This window comes from Armigeres subalbatus, chromosome 3 (assembly GCF_024139115.2).
Source record: "Armigeres subalbatus isolate Guangzhou_Male chromosome 3, GZ_Asu_2, whole genome shotgun sequence".
Lineage (NCBI taxonomy): Eukaryota > Metazoa > Arthropoda > Insecta > Diptera > Culicidae > Armigeres > Armigeres subalbatus.
Window position 1 is genome coordinate 250,079,199 of NC_085141.1, and position 15,761 is coordinate 250,094,959.

The following is a 15,761-nucleotide window of genomic DNA, read 5'->3' on the forward strand; positions in this document are numbered from 1 at the left end:
CAGATGGGCATTGCAGATAGCTATCGAGTGCAGTCAACTTAGTAGACCAATTTATCCAAACTCTTAGAACAGTTTGGAGAACCGAGAACATCTGGCTTAGGCAAAACTACGTGAATTATTGTTCATATGACCTTTACGAACTGGCATGGACATGACGGGTTTCCATTGGCACGGATTTCCGTAGTTTTCTTCGGAAAAATTTGCGTATCATCTTTCATCAGCTATAGAGGTCGTTTTGAAATCGCTAGGGATGTCCAGAAGAAACATATTGCTCACACATAGTATAGCCAATGCCAGAATTGTGTTATAAAACATTTTTGGAACCTTTAAGTGTTGTTCACACTAAAATATGTAATGTAAAGTAGCTGTTTGAAAATTTAGCACCCATGATTTTCTGATCACGGCGTGTTGAAAAAAAATTTCTCCATTTTGCCTAAAGGTCCCTTGGAAAAAAAATCAAAATCGATTTTTTTTTTCAAACTGCTGTAATCCATTTAAATTAATGCAAATAAAAGTGAAAGGAAATAGAAATACCTGAAGCTATCTCCCTAAAGTGCAATTTTGATCTCTTATGTGCTTTTTTTGTTACATTTTTCAATACGAGGGAAAGGCACCATCACCGCTAGTAGAATTATTCTGGGTTATTTTGCATATTTTTTGTGTGAAATTCTTCAGAATCTCGACAGACAAATTTACAGAATCCAATGAGCAATTCTTCAGTTTTATAACGAAAAAAATCTTTATAATTTTGACGATAAATTCTTTTCAAAATTGACCAGGAACTCTTCAAGATTTTGACCACAACTTCCCCATTATTTCAACATTTGTCATAATTTGAACAATTTTTTAAGAGATAATATAAAATTTCGACAAAAAAATCATTAAAATTCTAACCCTAACGAGAAATTTCTCAATTCTTCCATTTCTCAATTATCAAGAATTTCCTCCGTATTTCTGAATTTCAACAAAAAATTCTTATATTTTTTCAGAATTTTAACGAGATGTTCTTAATTCCCACGAAGAACTATTCGGAATTTTTTTCAGATTTTAAGGATTCTTCATAATTGCGTTGATAATTTTTCAGAATTTATATTTTTCAAATATCGACGAGAAGTACATTGGAATTTTGACGATATTTTCGTCATAATTTCGAGAAAAAAATTCTTGAGGGTAACGTCGAGATTTTTTTTCATAATTTCAACGATAAAATTTTACAGAAATTGTTTTCAGAACTTCGATGATAAATTCGTCATAATTACAAGGAATATATTTTCCAGAATGTTGACGAGAAATTCTTTAGAATTTTGGCGAGTTTTTTTTCACAATTTTTAAGAAAAAAAATCAACAAATTTTAGAATATCGACGAAAAGTTCAAAATTTTGACGAAAAATAATTTTACGTTTGAATTCGTCGAAATTATGGAGAATTTTATTTAGAATTTTATTAAAATTTCGTGTCAAAATTCTGATAAAAGTCTGAAGATTTTCTCGTCGAATTTCTGAGAAAATCCTCGTCAAAATAATGGAAAATTTTTACTAAAATTTGAAAAAATGTCGAAATTCTGGAGAAGTTTGTCAAAATTCTAAGAACTTTTCGTCGAAATTTTGAAAACATTCTCGGCGAAATACTGATAAAATACTCGATGCAATTCTAAAGAATTTCTTCCTTCAAAACGAAATTCTGATAAAATATCTCGTAGAAGTCCTGACGACTTTCTTGTTAAAATTCTTGAGATTTTTTGGTCGAAATTCAACTTCTTGGCGAAAATCCGAAGAATTTTTCGTCGATATCGAAATTTCGAAGAAGTTTTTATCGAAATTTTGAAGAATGTTTGGTCACAATTGTGAAGTTTTTACGGTAAAATAAATCAACATATACAATGTTAAACCATCTACAACCGTACTGGATATACGACCGCCTCTGGTCACATGATGCATGATGCAATATTCATGTCAACTCCATGTTTTGCTTTTTCTGCGTGGCATTAGGCACATATTAGAAAGATTTGCGTACATTTTGTTGTTGTTGTTGTTATCATACAGACAAATGTTATCAATTTGGGAAGTGTGAAGTGAAAAAAACCTATATCACTGACTAAACAGCAAACTGTCCAACTGGTCGGAATTAGTGTTTACCCGGAGAAACCCAGATCTCCGAAAATAAATTGAAAACAACTCTTCTCGCGCGATAAGGTGCAAAGGCACCTACAACGTGAGCAAACGCAAAGCTAGGTCATGTGTTGCAAACAGGTGTCGTCGCCAGACGCGCAAAACGACGCCCAGGGCGCAAAAAGTGTTGTGCGTCCAAATGACACTCGAAGACATGATGATTTCTGATTAAAATTGATCATCATAAAGCTATAAAGTGATCTCGTGATCATTGAAAATGTTTTAGATAACCGTCAACATGTTCCACATGTAAATAAAACTCACGGTACAATGCGCAATAGATGCTATATAGGACAGCTGTGTCTAAAAATGTCGCCAATCATTTGCTAATTCTGTTTTCAAATACACCAGAGCCAGATAGCCAACACAGCATCATGACGCGCGACTCTTTCTGGATAAAACTCGCATCCTTCGTTCTCCGTTGAGAACCGTATATCAACCCGCTATCGTAGTCGCCGGTCGTAAATTATGCAGATCGCAGCTTAACTCGAACTAATAAGACGAAGACACACGGTGCGGACCCTTATCGCGCCGCATCGTAGAATGTTTAGATTAGTGCTGTTTCGCGTGTATTGATATTATCTCGAAGAACTGTACGTAGTCTAATGATAGTAGGCAACTAATAAAACAAGCGTCTTTGTTTCTATACTTCAAGTTTTATTATGGTTTTATGGTAGTTTTCCCATAAAACTAGAAAAAAGACAACAAATCTTCATACATTTGGATTTGAATTTTAATTCCGTGCACAATTTAGTCGTTTTGACGGGAGTTCCCTTCTGCATTCGATGTTAAATTTTTTATACCACAATGGTAGGAGAATTTTAACTGTTCTTCATCGATTTCGATTTCTCGGCTAGGTTCAACTTCGGCGTTAACACTCACTTATTCCTCCAATGCGGCGACGACAACATAGAAAATATACGTTCCATTCAAAATAAGTTTGTAGGCCTACGTGGTTGGAATTTGCGGAATATCCCTAACCTAGGGGCGTGCGTGCGTTGGCAAAGCCGACACAGAGCAGATTGTCGCAAGTTTGTGGATGGAATTCATATTTGCCGAGAATTCAGTGGATTCCTATTGAGTGGAACGAACATTTTTTGATTTATTTTCCAATCGATGGGGCCCGATGGAGCTTCCGTTCCTGGTTGAGCAGCTCTTGTCGGTAAATATTGATTGCGACGACGGTCGATGATGGGGAGCCGGCATTCCGGTGGGATTTGCCGTGGTGATGTTTGGATTTCGGTTCACGTCAGTCAGTACGGAAATTCGTGACTGTTGACTGGGGTACGATACGTGGGTTTATGGAATGCTGATTGGATCTCGGTGGCAGACTGTTAACTTAGAAAATTTCGGAAAAAAGTAAAATAGAATTGGTGTAAATGTGAAGACAATTCCTTCGTTGGAATGAAATTCCCAAACGGGAAATCAGCATCAATCAAATGAATTGCTTTATTTTTGTTGGAATATGACGTCTAATGAACAATAAATTCACCGAAAATATATATTTTGGGTAAAAGAAACGTGTTAAAATATGATTCATATTTTTTCTTGATGATCAAAGTTATCTAAACAGATTTACCAGATTAACGTCAACACATCAACACGTTTTCTGCAGAATTGGAAAATGGGAGTGGTCCATAATAGGCATTTGAATGCTATTTTTATGTAGATCGACAAAAAGTTGAGTGGGTTCCTCCTTCCTGTTCCAAATCTCTATCGCTTGTCACAACAATATATTGATCCTGCGGATATTCCCACTTCGAGCCAAAATTGTCACACTCGCAAAATGACATTTTCGTCACAGATGTCCATCACCGAAGATCCCCGACGACGACGGTTGACGATCGCGCTTAATCATCGCCGCAAATATTGACCAGTGTATCCAATATTTTTAAGCTCGCACTTGAGTCATCGACCACCCAAACACCAATAATAGTATCGTCGTAACTGATCTTCCCCCTCTTTCAGTGGGACTCGGTCACTATTCCGCGATCGACGCATTTTCAGCACTTTACGATCTCTCTCATTCGATTAATTTTCGCTACGAAGCCGTTGCTGATGTCATCCTCCACATTACACCACGCAACCCAGCTTTGCGCACCGTCAGAGTCGCCCCGCACGCACGCACATTGCCAAGCCCTGTTCTCAGACCCCGGTGGATCCGCACAGAGCAACAGCTGGTCCTCGCTTGGTTTGTGATAAACCTAGAAATATTCTGCGGTCTGATGATTTAGATGGATCACAACCATTTCCCCTAATAGCGGAGCGTTACGGCCTGTCATTGTGCAAAATTGACTGGTAATTGGTCATTTGAAAGCGTTTAATGCGAATGAATACGACGCCCAATGAAACCGAAATAACACGAATGAGAGAAACTCTCTCTTCGTGACTTTTTTTTTCCTTCCATTATTGTTGAATTTGTATTTGCATTCATAACAGCAGTTCCACGAACGTTCAAAGCGAATAAACTGCAATGAAGCTTCCATTGACAATGCAACTGTGGAATACCTATATTGATGAAACGGTTGCCAGAGGTAGTCATCAGTCAGAGGCCATTGATCATTTTCAATTGAAACTGTGACACACAATCGCGCACTGAGCGTGAAATCGACACTCTAAGATAGGACCACTGAATATGTAAAATGTTATTCAATGGAATGTATAACTTTTGAAGGGAAATTTGTGTTTCAATATTATTTAAAATCTAAATTATGATCGTTTTCGTCGCTCAGAAGTTTCATTTCGAAGTAAACTACAGATAGTGAGCGAATATGACACTATTTTCCGTCACAGCCATCCTCCATCCGCCCAACCAACCATTCATTCATCCACATCTATTATTAGTCAATTTAACTCTCGTCAACTGAATATGTGTGTATGCGAAGGTATTCACACTATTCGGCTCTAAGTGATACACACAGTGTGAGCAAACTCGAATCGTCTTCACGAGGAGACTCCTCTTTGTGAGTCAATTCCGATCAATTTATGCAGAATTTAGAACCGCCTCGTCGTCGTCGTTGAGCACACGGCGGCACATACCATCGCGCGGCCAAATTAGCATAGTTTATTATTATATACGGCAACCCCACGGTCGTTGTCGATGCTGCCTATACCGCACACACCGTTCCGTACTTCCTGTATTATTATAACACAAAATAACCGTTCGAGCTTTGATACTGTTGTAGTCGTCGTTACCGTGTGCGGGGGAGCCAGTTCCACGAGAGCCAAAGCATTTCGAAGTGCTCAAGCGGGAAGATAATTTGAGAATCTCTGATTGGGCACGCTAATGTTTATAAACACGCAAAGCACGATTAACATTTAAACAGAGAAAATGGGTTTTAACTTTTTTATGCGACGCTTGTATGATGGTCGAAAATACACATTTTTGTTTAAGAATCTTAATTTTGCACTGTCAAAGTACGTTCAATTTACCATGACGGCGAACCTTTGAGCGTGCGTGGAATTTCTCAATGAGAACGAAACAACCGGAGCGAAAGTATGCGTCGTAAAAACGAACAACTAACTGGTTGGACGGGTTGTCGTTGTGCATTGAATATGGTAGGAAACACCTTGCAAACGCGCAGCACCGTTGAAGTTGGAATTATTTCCCGTCGTCGTCGTCGAAACTCGAAGCTGGCTCTCGTGCTCTGTGTCTGGCTGCTCTCTGGGTTTGTCCGTACGCGCAACACGTTTGGAATTTCTCAAACACCACAGCAATAAAAATTCACAATTATTGTTTTTCTCACGAAGACTGTTGACGCACAAATAGAAATGTTTTAATCTAGGAAACATTTCACAGATATTAAGATAAACGATACCAAATATTTGTATTTACGGCTAATACCGAGGAAATGTAACAACAATTAAGTAATGGATTTATTCGGTAATTGGTGTCATCCAGCCGAGCCTCATTTGATTTTTCTTTTTTTACATGACTCAATTTACACTAAATACGCGACATGATTAAAGTGACCTTACTGTTAAACTGAAAATGAAACGATGGGATGTCAATTGTTTGACACCGATCAACATTTATTTGAACGGTTCTGAGCGTGCTTCCACACGTAAATGTGGAATGTTTGCACGTAGATATGGGTTGAGAATGAGATAGTGCGAACGTCAGAGAAACAAAGTTCAGCGTGTTACTGAAGGAAGGTAGTGCGATGCTTGAGTTGTGGAATTTTTGAGAAAAATAATGTAACATCTGATTCGTTATTTTCCTCATACACATTTAAGTCTTTGATAGATCATTTAGTTGATGGAAATTTTCAGGTTCTGAAATAGAATTTTGATGGTTTTTGGAAAAAATCTGAGTGAACATTTAAGTTAAAACGAAATGTCTGGTTTTCAAGACTGGTTTGACGTTAGACCGTATTTAGGGGAGAATTATCAAACCTATCTGACCGTCTAAGAGTCTGTCAAATATCTGGGAAAGAAGTTGATAATACAGGGTCCGGCTATTGAAGTGTTACTTTAGAATAAACAGACAAATTGATCAAAATAAGAATATTTCATATCAATTTCTTTCAATTTCAAAAGAAAACATATCACTTTTTGAAAGTTCACGGGTAAAGTTCATCTTTTTTGTCCTTGAGCTTGACCACTCGTCGCAGACGATCGAGGAACGCACCGTACGAGGCTTGCAGGTGCTCTTGTGTTATTTTACCAGAGGCCACTAGATGTCGCTTCAGGACTTGCACAAAAAACTCACAGTATTAGTTTTTGTGTAAATTTACATTTATTTTCATGCACATATTTGGAGCATGAAAATAAACGTAAAAATGAGTCAGATATTAAATTTACACGGATTGAAAATGTGGGCATGCGAAATAACATGGCATGTAATTTCAATTGAATCTTATCAAGCGTTTAATGTTACACGATCGTGTATTTTTAAATGACGATGTAATTTTACATTTCATTTACGAGGTTTACATTTTTTTTCAAAGATTTAAAACTTTTTGCAGAAAAATTCTAAAAAGTCAAATAAACAATAAGCCATGATTTGAAAAAGGCATAATGTAATCAAGTCAGTTCCTCAACTATATGACAACTCTATGTTGTAAAACAAATAGCCCTTTTTGAGAATATTCCTAAATGCAAAAACAGAATTCCGTATAGGTCTATACATCAACGCAATTCAATTTTTATTCGACTAAAAAAACTAAAAACAAATGTAACAGTATCATTTAAATAAAACAACGTGGAATCGAGTTCTATAAATTTCTTTATTCATTCATTCGATTAATTATGCCAGTAAAATCAGCCTTTCACTTCAAAGTTTGACAAAACTGAGATGATTTTGCGAACAATTTGCTGCATTTGCTTAACGCGTGTTGCCTTTGATTGACCTTTTAACGTCACACGATTTTCGAAGAAAAGCTTGAAAGAAAATTCCCAAATATGGTTAATATAGTTCCGTCAAGCTCAGCTGCACAAAACTCACACTTGATCATGTCGGAACATAAAAAATAAAAACCACCTCACTGAATGAAAAAACTGAAGTGCGCTTGCGGCATCCACCATTTCTTTTCCTTTTTTATGTTGCTGTAATTTTACACGATGATTGAAAATTAAATCAACTTTGATTGAATTATAAATGGATATCCATTTAATATTAAAAAAGCTATTGAAAAATACACTGTTCTGTAAAAGTAAGTGGAATTGAATATGTTTTTTGATGCTCTTATTATGTGCATTAAAATAAACTCAATTTTCAATCACATTATTCTGATTAAATCAAATAATTTTTAAAGCAATTGTAAAAACAACTCAATTTTCAATTATATTTCGGATTCAATCAATTGATTATTACATTTACACGTCGTGTAATTTTTTTTTTTTGCTGTGCAGTACCAGGCAGTGAAATTCATAAGTTTCAGGACCGACGAACTCGCAGGCCGCTCTTAGCTCGAAGTGACCCCATGAAAACCCCTTAGTTGAGTTTTCTTCTTTTTTTGAGCCGGTGTCTAATCCTGTCGTAAGACCCAACCTCTGGTATCAAAATAACGACATGCCCACGGATCGACGACGTTTTGTATAACTAATTCCCAATACGTATTTTATATTGTATTATTTTTACTTACTCATACTTATTACTTTATTCAAAAGAATTCCTGGAGAAATCTAGGAATTCATTCGGGAAATCAATTAGGTATTGCTTTGTAAATTCTTTGAGAATTTCCTCAAAAATTCTTCAAAAATACATATATTAAAAAAAAATCAAAATTACTGGAAATTCTGAAAAAAAAACTTCAAAATGTTCAAAGGAATCTAGAAGATTTGCCAAAAGAAACTGTCTAGGAATGACCGAAAGAAGAAGCTACTGGAAGAATTTTCAAAAAAAAAATCAAGGAATTCCAAAAATAATTTCCCAATAAATTCCTGAAGGAATACATTAAAATGACCAAAGCAATTCGTAAAGGAATTTACAAAGAAATGTCTGAAGAATATTTCTGAATGAATTCCTAAAACAATTCAAATGAATTTCGGAAGAATTTGCCGAAGGTATTTTCAGTAGAGGCGTCTAGTACTTATACGCTAAACTATTTTGCCAAAATATGCTTCTGAAAGCTTATAACTATGATACGGCCGTTTATTGTCCACCATGTTGTAGTGCTTGTGTGACACTACCAGTACCGGTACTTTGGTCCAAACAGGTCACGCGAATGGGAACGACATTAGCAATATCATACTTTTGCATCAACTGTATATCCGAACAAATTTATAAATGAATTTTCAAAGGAACTCCTGAAGGAGTTTCCAAAGAAATTCCTTAAAACATTTCCGAGGAAATTGCTGTAGGGAGGAACACGTGCAGAAATTCGCGAAGGAATTTGCAAATGATTTTCGAAGGAATTTTCGTAAGCAGTTCTGAAGGAATTTCCGAAGAAATTCCCAAACACATTTTCGGAACAATGTTATTGTTATTTACATATTTATTTAATTATAATTCATCTGACAACTTAGTCTTCATGAATGGAACTAAATCTAACGGTTACAGTTATAGTGACCTCTGCACTCTATTTTTAAAACGTTCGGGTGCTTCGCAAATGTCAAAAAGCTACTCAACCATTGTAAATGTCCTGATCATTGCAGAGACAGGTTCGTTGTGTCCAAAGAACGTACGATGAAATCCATCCTGCAGCAGTGATCGTTATCTAAGAGGTCGTTGAATGGCACGAATATCCAGTAGCCCGATTAACCGAGGAGAGCAGATTTCTCCGCACCGTAGTCTAGCCACGAATGTCGCTTGCTGCAGCTTTCGTCTTCTTTCGAGGGTATCCATATTAAGCAATCTGCATCGAGCATGATATGGAGGAAGATTAAGTGGATCACGCCATCACACAGGGCCATTCGAATAAACCTTCGTTGGACACGTTCAAATCTCAAGTCCCATACAACGTCATTCGGACCGCAAGTGTGTGATTCCATCAATACGGTAATCAAACAATAATGGCTGATTTGAACGATGGAAGGTCATAACAGAGCACTTTGGGACACTGACAGTCAATTTGTTCTGATGGCACCAGGTAATGAACACGTTCAACAAACTTTGCAGACGATGACAGTCATCAACTGATCGTACTATTAGATATTTTTTCAGGTCGTCTGCATAGATAATTCTGCAATTCAAACCCAATTTCGATGCAACATCGTTGAAGTAGAGTGTAAACAGCAGCAGCAGCGATAATCATTCCAGGAGTAACCACGAATGTTGTTAAATTGAGAAGGTCCAGAGCTACATTTAATTATGTAGATTCAGCTTCGGCGTCTGTTGCTGGCACTGGCTCGAACACTGATGCAAAAAATTTGGCGAACATTTCACATCGTTCCACATGTGTATTTGCTCGTCGTTATCGTATATCACGTTCCTTGGTATGGACGATTTTTTCCTTTTGCTATTGACAAATTTCCAAAAATATTTCGGAGTTGAATTCAAACGACGGTGTGCATTACTGGCGCGCTGGAAGCTGATTTTGGTTTCAGCAGAAGTTTTTTCTAAAGAAAATACCGAATAAAATTCGAAAGGAATTCCCAAAGAAAGTTCCGAAAAAAATCTAAATTCAATTTTAGAAGAAATGTCTAAAGGAATTCTTGAAGAAATTTTAAAAGTATATCTAATGAAATCTCCAAAGCACTTTCACAAAGCCAGCACCAAGGTACTTTTGACGATTTTTTGCAAGAAATTGTTGAAGGATCCCTTAATAGAATTTTCTAAGGAATTTTCGGAGCAATTTCTTGAGGTGTTTTTGTAAAGATATTTCTGAAAGAAATCCTGGAGGGAGTTCCGAAGGAATTCCCAGAGAAAGTTCCGAAGCAATTCTCAGAGTTCCCTTTTTGAAGAAATTACTGAATTCATCCTTTACGATTCGAAGGAATCCCTGGAAGAAATTTCGATTGAATACCTGAAGGAATTTTTGATTGAATGGCTGTAGCAATTTCTGGATTAACTTGTGAAAGAATTCCTAAAGGAATTTCCTTAAGAACTACTTAAGTAATTTACGAGAAAAAATGTGTAAGGACAGCAAAAATTTCGTTTGAAAAATGTTTTTCGTAATATTTGCAAAAATCTAAATATGGCACGTTTATTTTACCTGGGAACTAATTTAAAGCACCTGGAAAACCTGGATAAGTTAGGGAATTTTCTGTTTTACTACTAAGTAAACGCCCTGACACAGGTGCATCAATTTCGAGTGAGAGTACGAAATATTGTTGGGGGGAGGGCCGTTTTGCCGAATACCGTTCGGCCGAAGGCCACTAGGTCGAAAGTTGTTTGGCCGAATATACAATTGGGCCGAAAGTCATTTGACTGAAAGGGTCATTTGGCCGAAAGGGTCGTTTGGCCGAAAGCGTCATTAAACCAAAAGCGTCATTTGGCCGAATAGGACATTTCTCGAGCAACATCTAATCATATGCCGAAAAACCAACAATGCTGAACCGAGAAAAATTAGGTTCAAGTTTTCTATGAGTAATTTAATTCATTTATTGAAGTAGAAGCTCATTTCATTGCAAAAACCATGTCAATGCCATACGTAAATGGTTATATTATAACAGCAGATAAAGATTAATTGAAAAACTATTCGAAATCTTAAAAATTTCAGCTAAAACAAAAGTCACGCCGTTTACTCGCATTACCGGCAACACATCTGGTTTTTAAGCCGTTTGCTTAAAGCTAGTAACACCATCGGATTTGTTTAGATTTGTTAGGCAGAGTAGTTCTGCTATGCGATATATCAAAAACCTAGTAAGAATATACATTTTGAAATAACTTGAAGCTAGTTTTTCTAAATAAACAATATAAAGTGAACGGTCTAAAAACCAAGCAAACATTCCGCATGGTAGTTAAGGGCACCAACAAAGGACTTAAAAACCACTATGGTGGAAATGGTTCATGAGACGTTCACTCAAAATAGCAATAAATGTGTTTCTTAAGAGATATTAAGTACGGAGTTTTACCTACGATAAAGAATCATTTACAAAGCAATCGTTTATGCTAGAAAATGAAAAATCATGGTTTTGGTTTATAAGCCGTAATCATATGTTACGCGAGATTTTGTCGAATACGACATTTGGCCGAATAAGACATTTGGCCAAATAGAACACTTGGTCGAATATGACATTTGGCCGAAAGGGTCATTTGGGCGAATACGACATTTGGCAGAATAGTTTGGGACAAGTTGCTGCCTTACAGCGAACTGTCCTGTCGCCGACTGAGTAAATAGGCAACGTTTGCCCTACTAACGTTAGAAGCGCATTTCCAAGATCATGATATAACTCGGATCTGAAGCAAATCTTGTTAAATTGAGATATTGCAGACGCCGCAAAATACGTTCTTACGGGTTGCCCACAATCACAACCGAATAGAACATTTGGTTGGACGATATTTCTCAGCGGAATCCACTGATGGATTTTTCTGCTGTTCATACCGCTATGGGGGAAATTTCAACCAAAGAGATGCCAATTTCGACAGATTACAAAATTAATCAAACCATGATACGCTTTTGTAATGGTTAAAATCATGATTGGAGTCCACACTTTCTGAAAGAATCTTTCAGATACTCTCAGTAGTCCAGTGAACTTATAATTCAATTATTGTTCACATCGTCTGTACCTTCAGACAAAAATATTGAGCAAACATTACGTTCTTTTGTTTGAAAGTGTAATAACCGAAGTATCCATGTCAAGCAGCAATGAAAATAGAACGAATATTATGTTGGTAAAATAATAAAAAAAATCATGGAAGTTTCATACATACTTGTTTTAGCATTGTTTAAAACAATTCGATCTTTTATCATAACTTTCATCACACATTTGATAAATTTAATGGTTGACTGAGATTTTTCACATGAAATCATCAATTCAGTACGCCGTCACCCTCCGTTCTGCGACTCGCACATCGCATTCGCAGCTGCCAGAGCAGCATCAACAACAACAAAAGACTGCTGCGCTGCTGTCTCTACTCTACGTGCGGGGAGAGAAGACGACCCGACAACAACGCGTTGCTAAAAACGAAAGAGAAACCGACTCATTCACCGCCCATTAGGGCGCACTACTGCTTCAAGTCAAACTACCTCTCCTGACCGGTGCTGGTGAGAATCGCCCGAATGAGAAGAGACTCTGGCCAAACAACTGCTGAACTCCACCGTGTTTCGTTTCGACGAATGGATGATGGAACATCACAACAGCCGGAGCGCGCTAGTAATGACAACAACTTCTCGGTCGGTCTGCCGTGCCGTGACTCGTGAGCGAGAGTGAGAATAGTGAGTAGGCCCACACACTGACAGATAGACAGACAGACGGAACGGACAGACAGAAACCAGGCAGGCGGCAGCAAAGGCCAGGCCCAACAAAACAGCTCGAGCTCGTCGGGCAAAACACAACATACGGCGGACGGTGGTTCATTATTCTGCCCTCGGTAGGCCTCCGGATCGGGCGCACCTAGACCGAGCGTGCGACGTGCCACAGTTGGGAACCGTTGTAGTGTACATAGTACGGAGTGTGTGAGTGTGGATCGACGATTGCTCGCAGACGGGTGGGGGAGTTGTGTTGTTCACGATTCCAGGACTTCTTCACGGGTGTGGCCGCGGAAACGTGTCCTGCTGTACGGTGAAAGAATTCGTGAAGTTCCAAAATACAACGGTTCAGGTTTAAACCCGTCGCGAGTGTTCGATCAAGCTTGGACAGTGGGTGGATGCTTCGCATCATTGATCACGATAGATTCATGAGTCCTGCTACTAGTATCCACAGTTCATTACGCAACGGAGTCAATTCCAGTCCAGTTTACAAAAGTTATCCAGTGTGTGCTTCTTTGTACTCGGTAGTGGTTGCCCGACCGTCCCTATCTGTGATCAGAACTTCCTCCTGGGAAGCATTTAATTCATTCAACGAGAGTGTCTAACGATCCAACAATCAACGGGGCAGATCATAAATATATCAACAATTCAAATCAACCCGCCGAGTGGATGTTGTATCATACAAGTTTGCGCGAAGCAGATACGTCAACGAGCTATTTTAACGTATGTGTGAATGCAGTAGCATTGGTGCCATTACCGTTTCCAAAGAGTATCACCTTGATCCGTAATCAACGAACGAGCGAATTATAGAAGCGCTACAATAGCATCACATCACCAGTCGGTAGTCAGTGTCCCGTCCGTAAACCGAAGATTACAGAAGTGACAACAGTGTGAGCTGCCGTGTATGATCGCGGGGATCGCGTCCGTGCGCGCTCGTTCAGTGTGGTTGTGCGAACGATCAAGTGGGATTAATCTAATTTACAATCATTCCCGACCCGAGAGGTGTTGTGTATATCCATCCACCTCATCATCAGTGCTGCCGAGCAGTGAAAATCCCGGCCAAGAATATCGGATTGTGTCCCGCGCAGATTGAGTGCGAATGTGCGCGAAAGTGTCACCTTTCCTCCTCCAGTAGAGGGCAGAGTGCAGTGCAACAACGGCTTCAGAGGCAGCAACAGGAAGAACGCCCTACACCGCCAGTAGTAGTGCGTTCCTTTTCTATCGCTGTTTTGATCAGATTCCGCGAACAGAATGTGTGCCGGTGTATGTGCGGCGGCGGTGCGTTGTTGTAAGCGCGCACAGTGTGCTAATTAAAACAAATGAAATTTAAATCGGTGCAAATATTTACCTCCCAGTGCTATCGTTGTTTGCCGGTTGACGTCGAAGGGGAAACGAGTTAAGGGAACCCACCACACAGCAACCACCGAGTGAATGTCGTTCCAAGGAAGAAGTGGAGATTGATTCTGGAAGATGAGAACACTCTTTGGATCATCGGTTTCCGCTGAACTGTGCAAGTCCGACAACACTGTCGGAGTAGGAGTGAACGTACGGCAATCTTTTCACGATCGACGGAGTACAAATGGTTAAATTTGTAATTTGAAAACTTTTACATATGGGGAAAAGATGTAAAGAAATGTTTAACATGTAATGAACGTAATATCTGTCGGAGTATACTCTAAGTAAACTCTTTCTTAGAAAAGATACCAAGACCGCGACCTGACCTGACATTTCATAATACACATCATCATAATTCGCTCAGATTATTATCATATTAGTTACTGTCATCACAATGCCATGATTTCTTCGTCGTCTGAAGCCAAATATTTTGAGTAGTTCTATCGTAAGTAATTATTCAGGTTTTATTATGGTTTGATCATTTAAGCTGTCAAGCAACGTAGAAAAAGTTCTCGTTTTATCATGTGTTTTTATATGATACAACGAGAAATTTTTCTACGTTGTTTGTTTTGGCAACCCTATCTAATGAAACTGTATTGATCGAATGAACAGATAGAACCGGTAGCCTAGAAAAGGAAACGTGACCATTTATTTGGAAGTCTATAAATTATACTATCCCTCGGCAAAAATATATTCAAAGCTGAGTAATATTTCCTTCGCCGGTGTGGGAATACGGATTGTACATAACAGGCCTGGTAGCGGGTCACTTTTTAGTGACTTGGTCACTTTTTTCGGACTAGTCACTAAAAAGTCTCTTTTTTCGACCTCAAGTCACTAAAGTCACTTTTTCTCGCAAAAAGTCACTATTTTCAACTATTTTGAAACTATTGACTAAGATTTTTTTATAAAGCTTTATCCATCGGAAGCTGTTTTGTTTATGGCGGAAATGAAATTACAGATCTTGGAAAAATAATCACTCTGAAACATCGCCAGCCATTTAAGATGTGCTCCTATTGCAGGCCTGGTAGCGAGTCACTATTTAGTGACTTGGTCACTATTTTGAGTCTAGTCACTAAAAAGTCACTATTTGCTTCCAAAAGTCACTAAAGTCACTATTTTTCGGAAAATGGTCACTAAAGTCACTATTTTTGCATTTGTCACTGGTATATTAAATTTGGGAAATATGCACCAATGAAGTTCCAAGTGTGTTGTGAAAATCTTGAGGTTATTTCCTATTCTTGTCTACTATAATGTTTTTCTTCACAAATGGTATTTGTTAAAATGTGAAATGTACTCAAGTAAAGAGTACAGAATTGAGGGGTACTGGAATCAGAACCACGTCTGTTGGTGAGCGTTAATACCCTCCGGTAACAAAGAGAGTAAACAGCTTCAGTTTCATCAC

At 38.2% G+C, this 15,761-nt stretch overlaps 1 protein-coding gene across 15 annotated transcripts in view; it reads left to right on the forward strand.

Annotated features, from left to right (window-relative positions):
- LOC134223425 (serine/threonine-protein kinase MARK2-like) overlaps positions 1-15,761 on the forward strand; it is a 448,377-nt gene that overhangs the window by 195,341 nt on the left and 237,275 nt on the right. For 2 of the 15 annotated variants that reach the window (XM_062702562.1, XM_062702563.1), the window contains exon 1: positions 13,046-14,391. The exons of 1 other annotated variant lie outside the window; for it this stretch is intronic. The gene's annotated coding sequence lies outside the window, so the exon portion shown is untranslated. Of the gene's footprint in view, positions 1-13,045; positions 14,392-15,761 lie in introns of those variants that run through there. 12 more of the 15 variants (XM_062702565.1, XM_062702564.1, XM_062702575.1 and 9 more) reach the window with 8 other exon arrangements.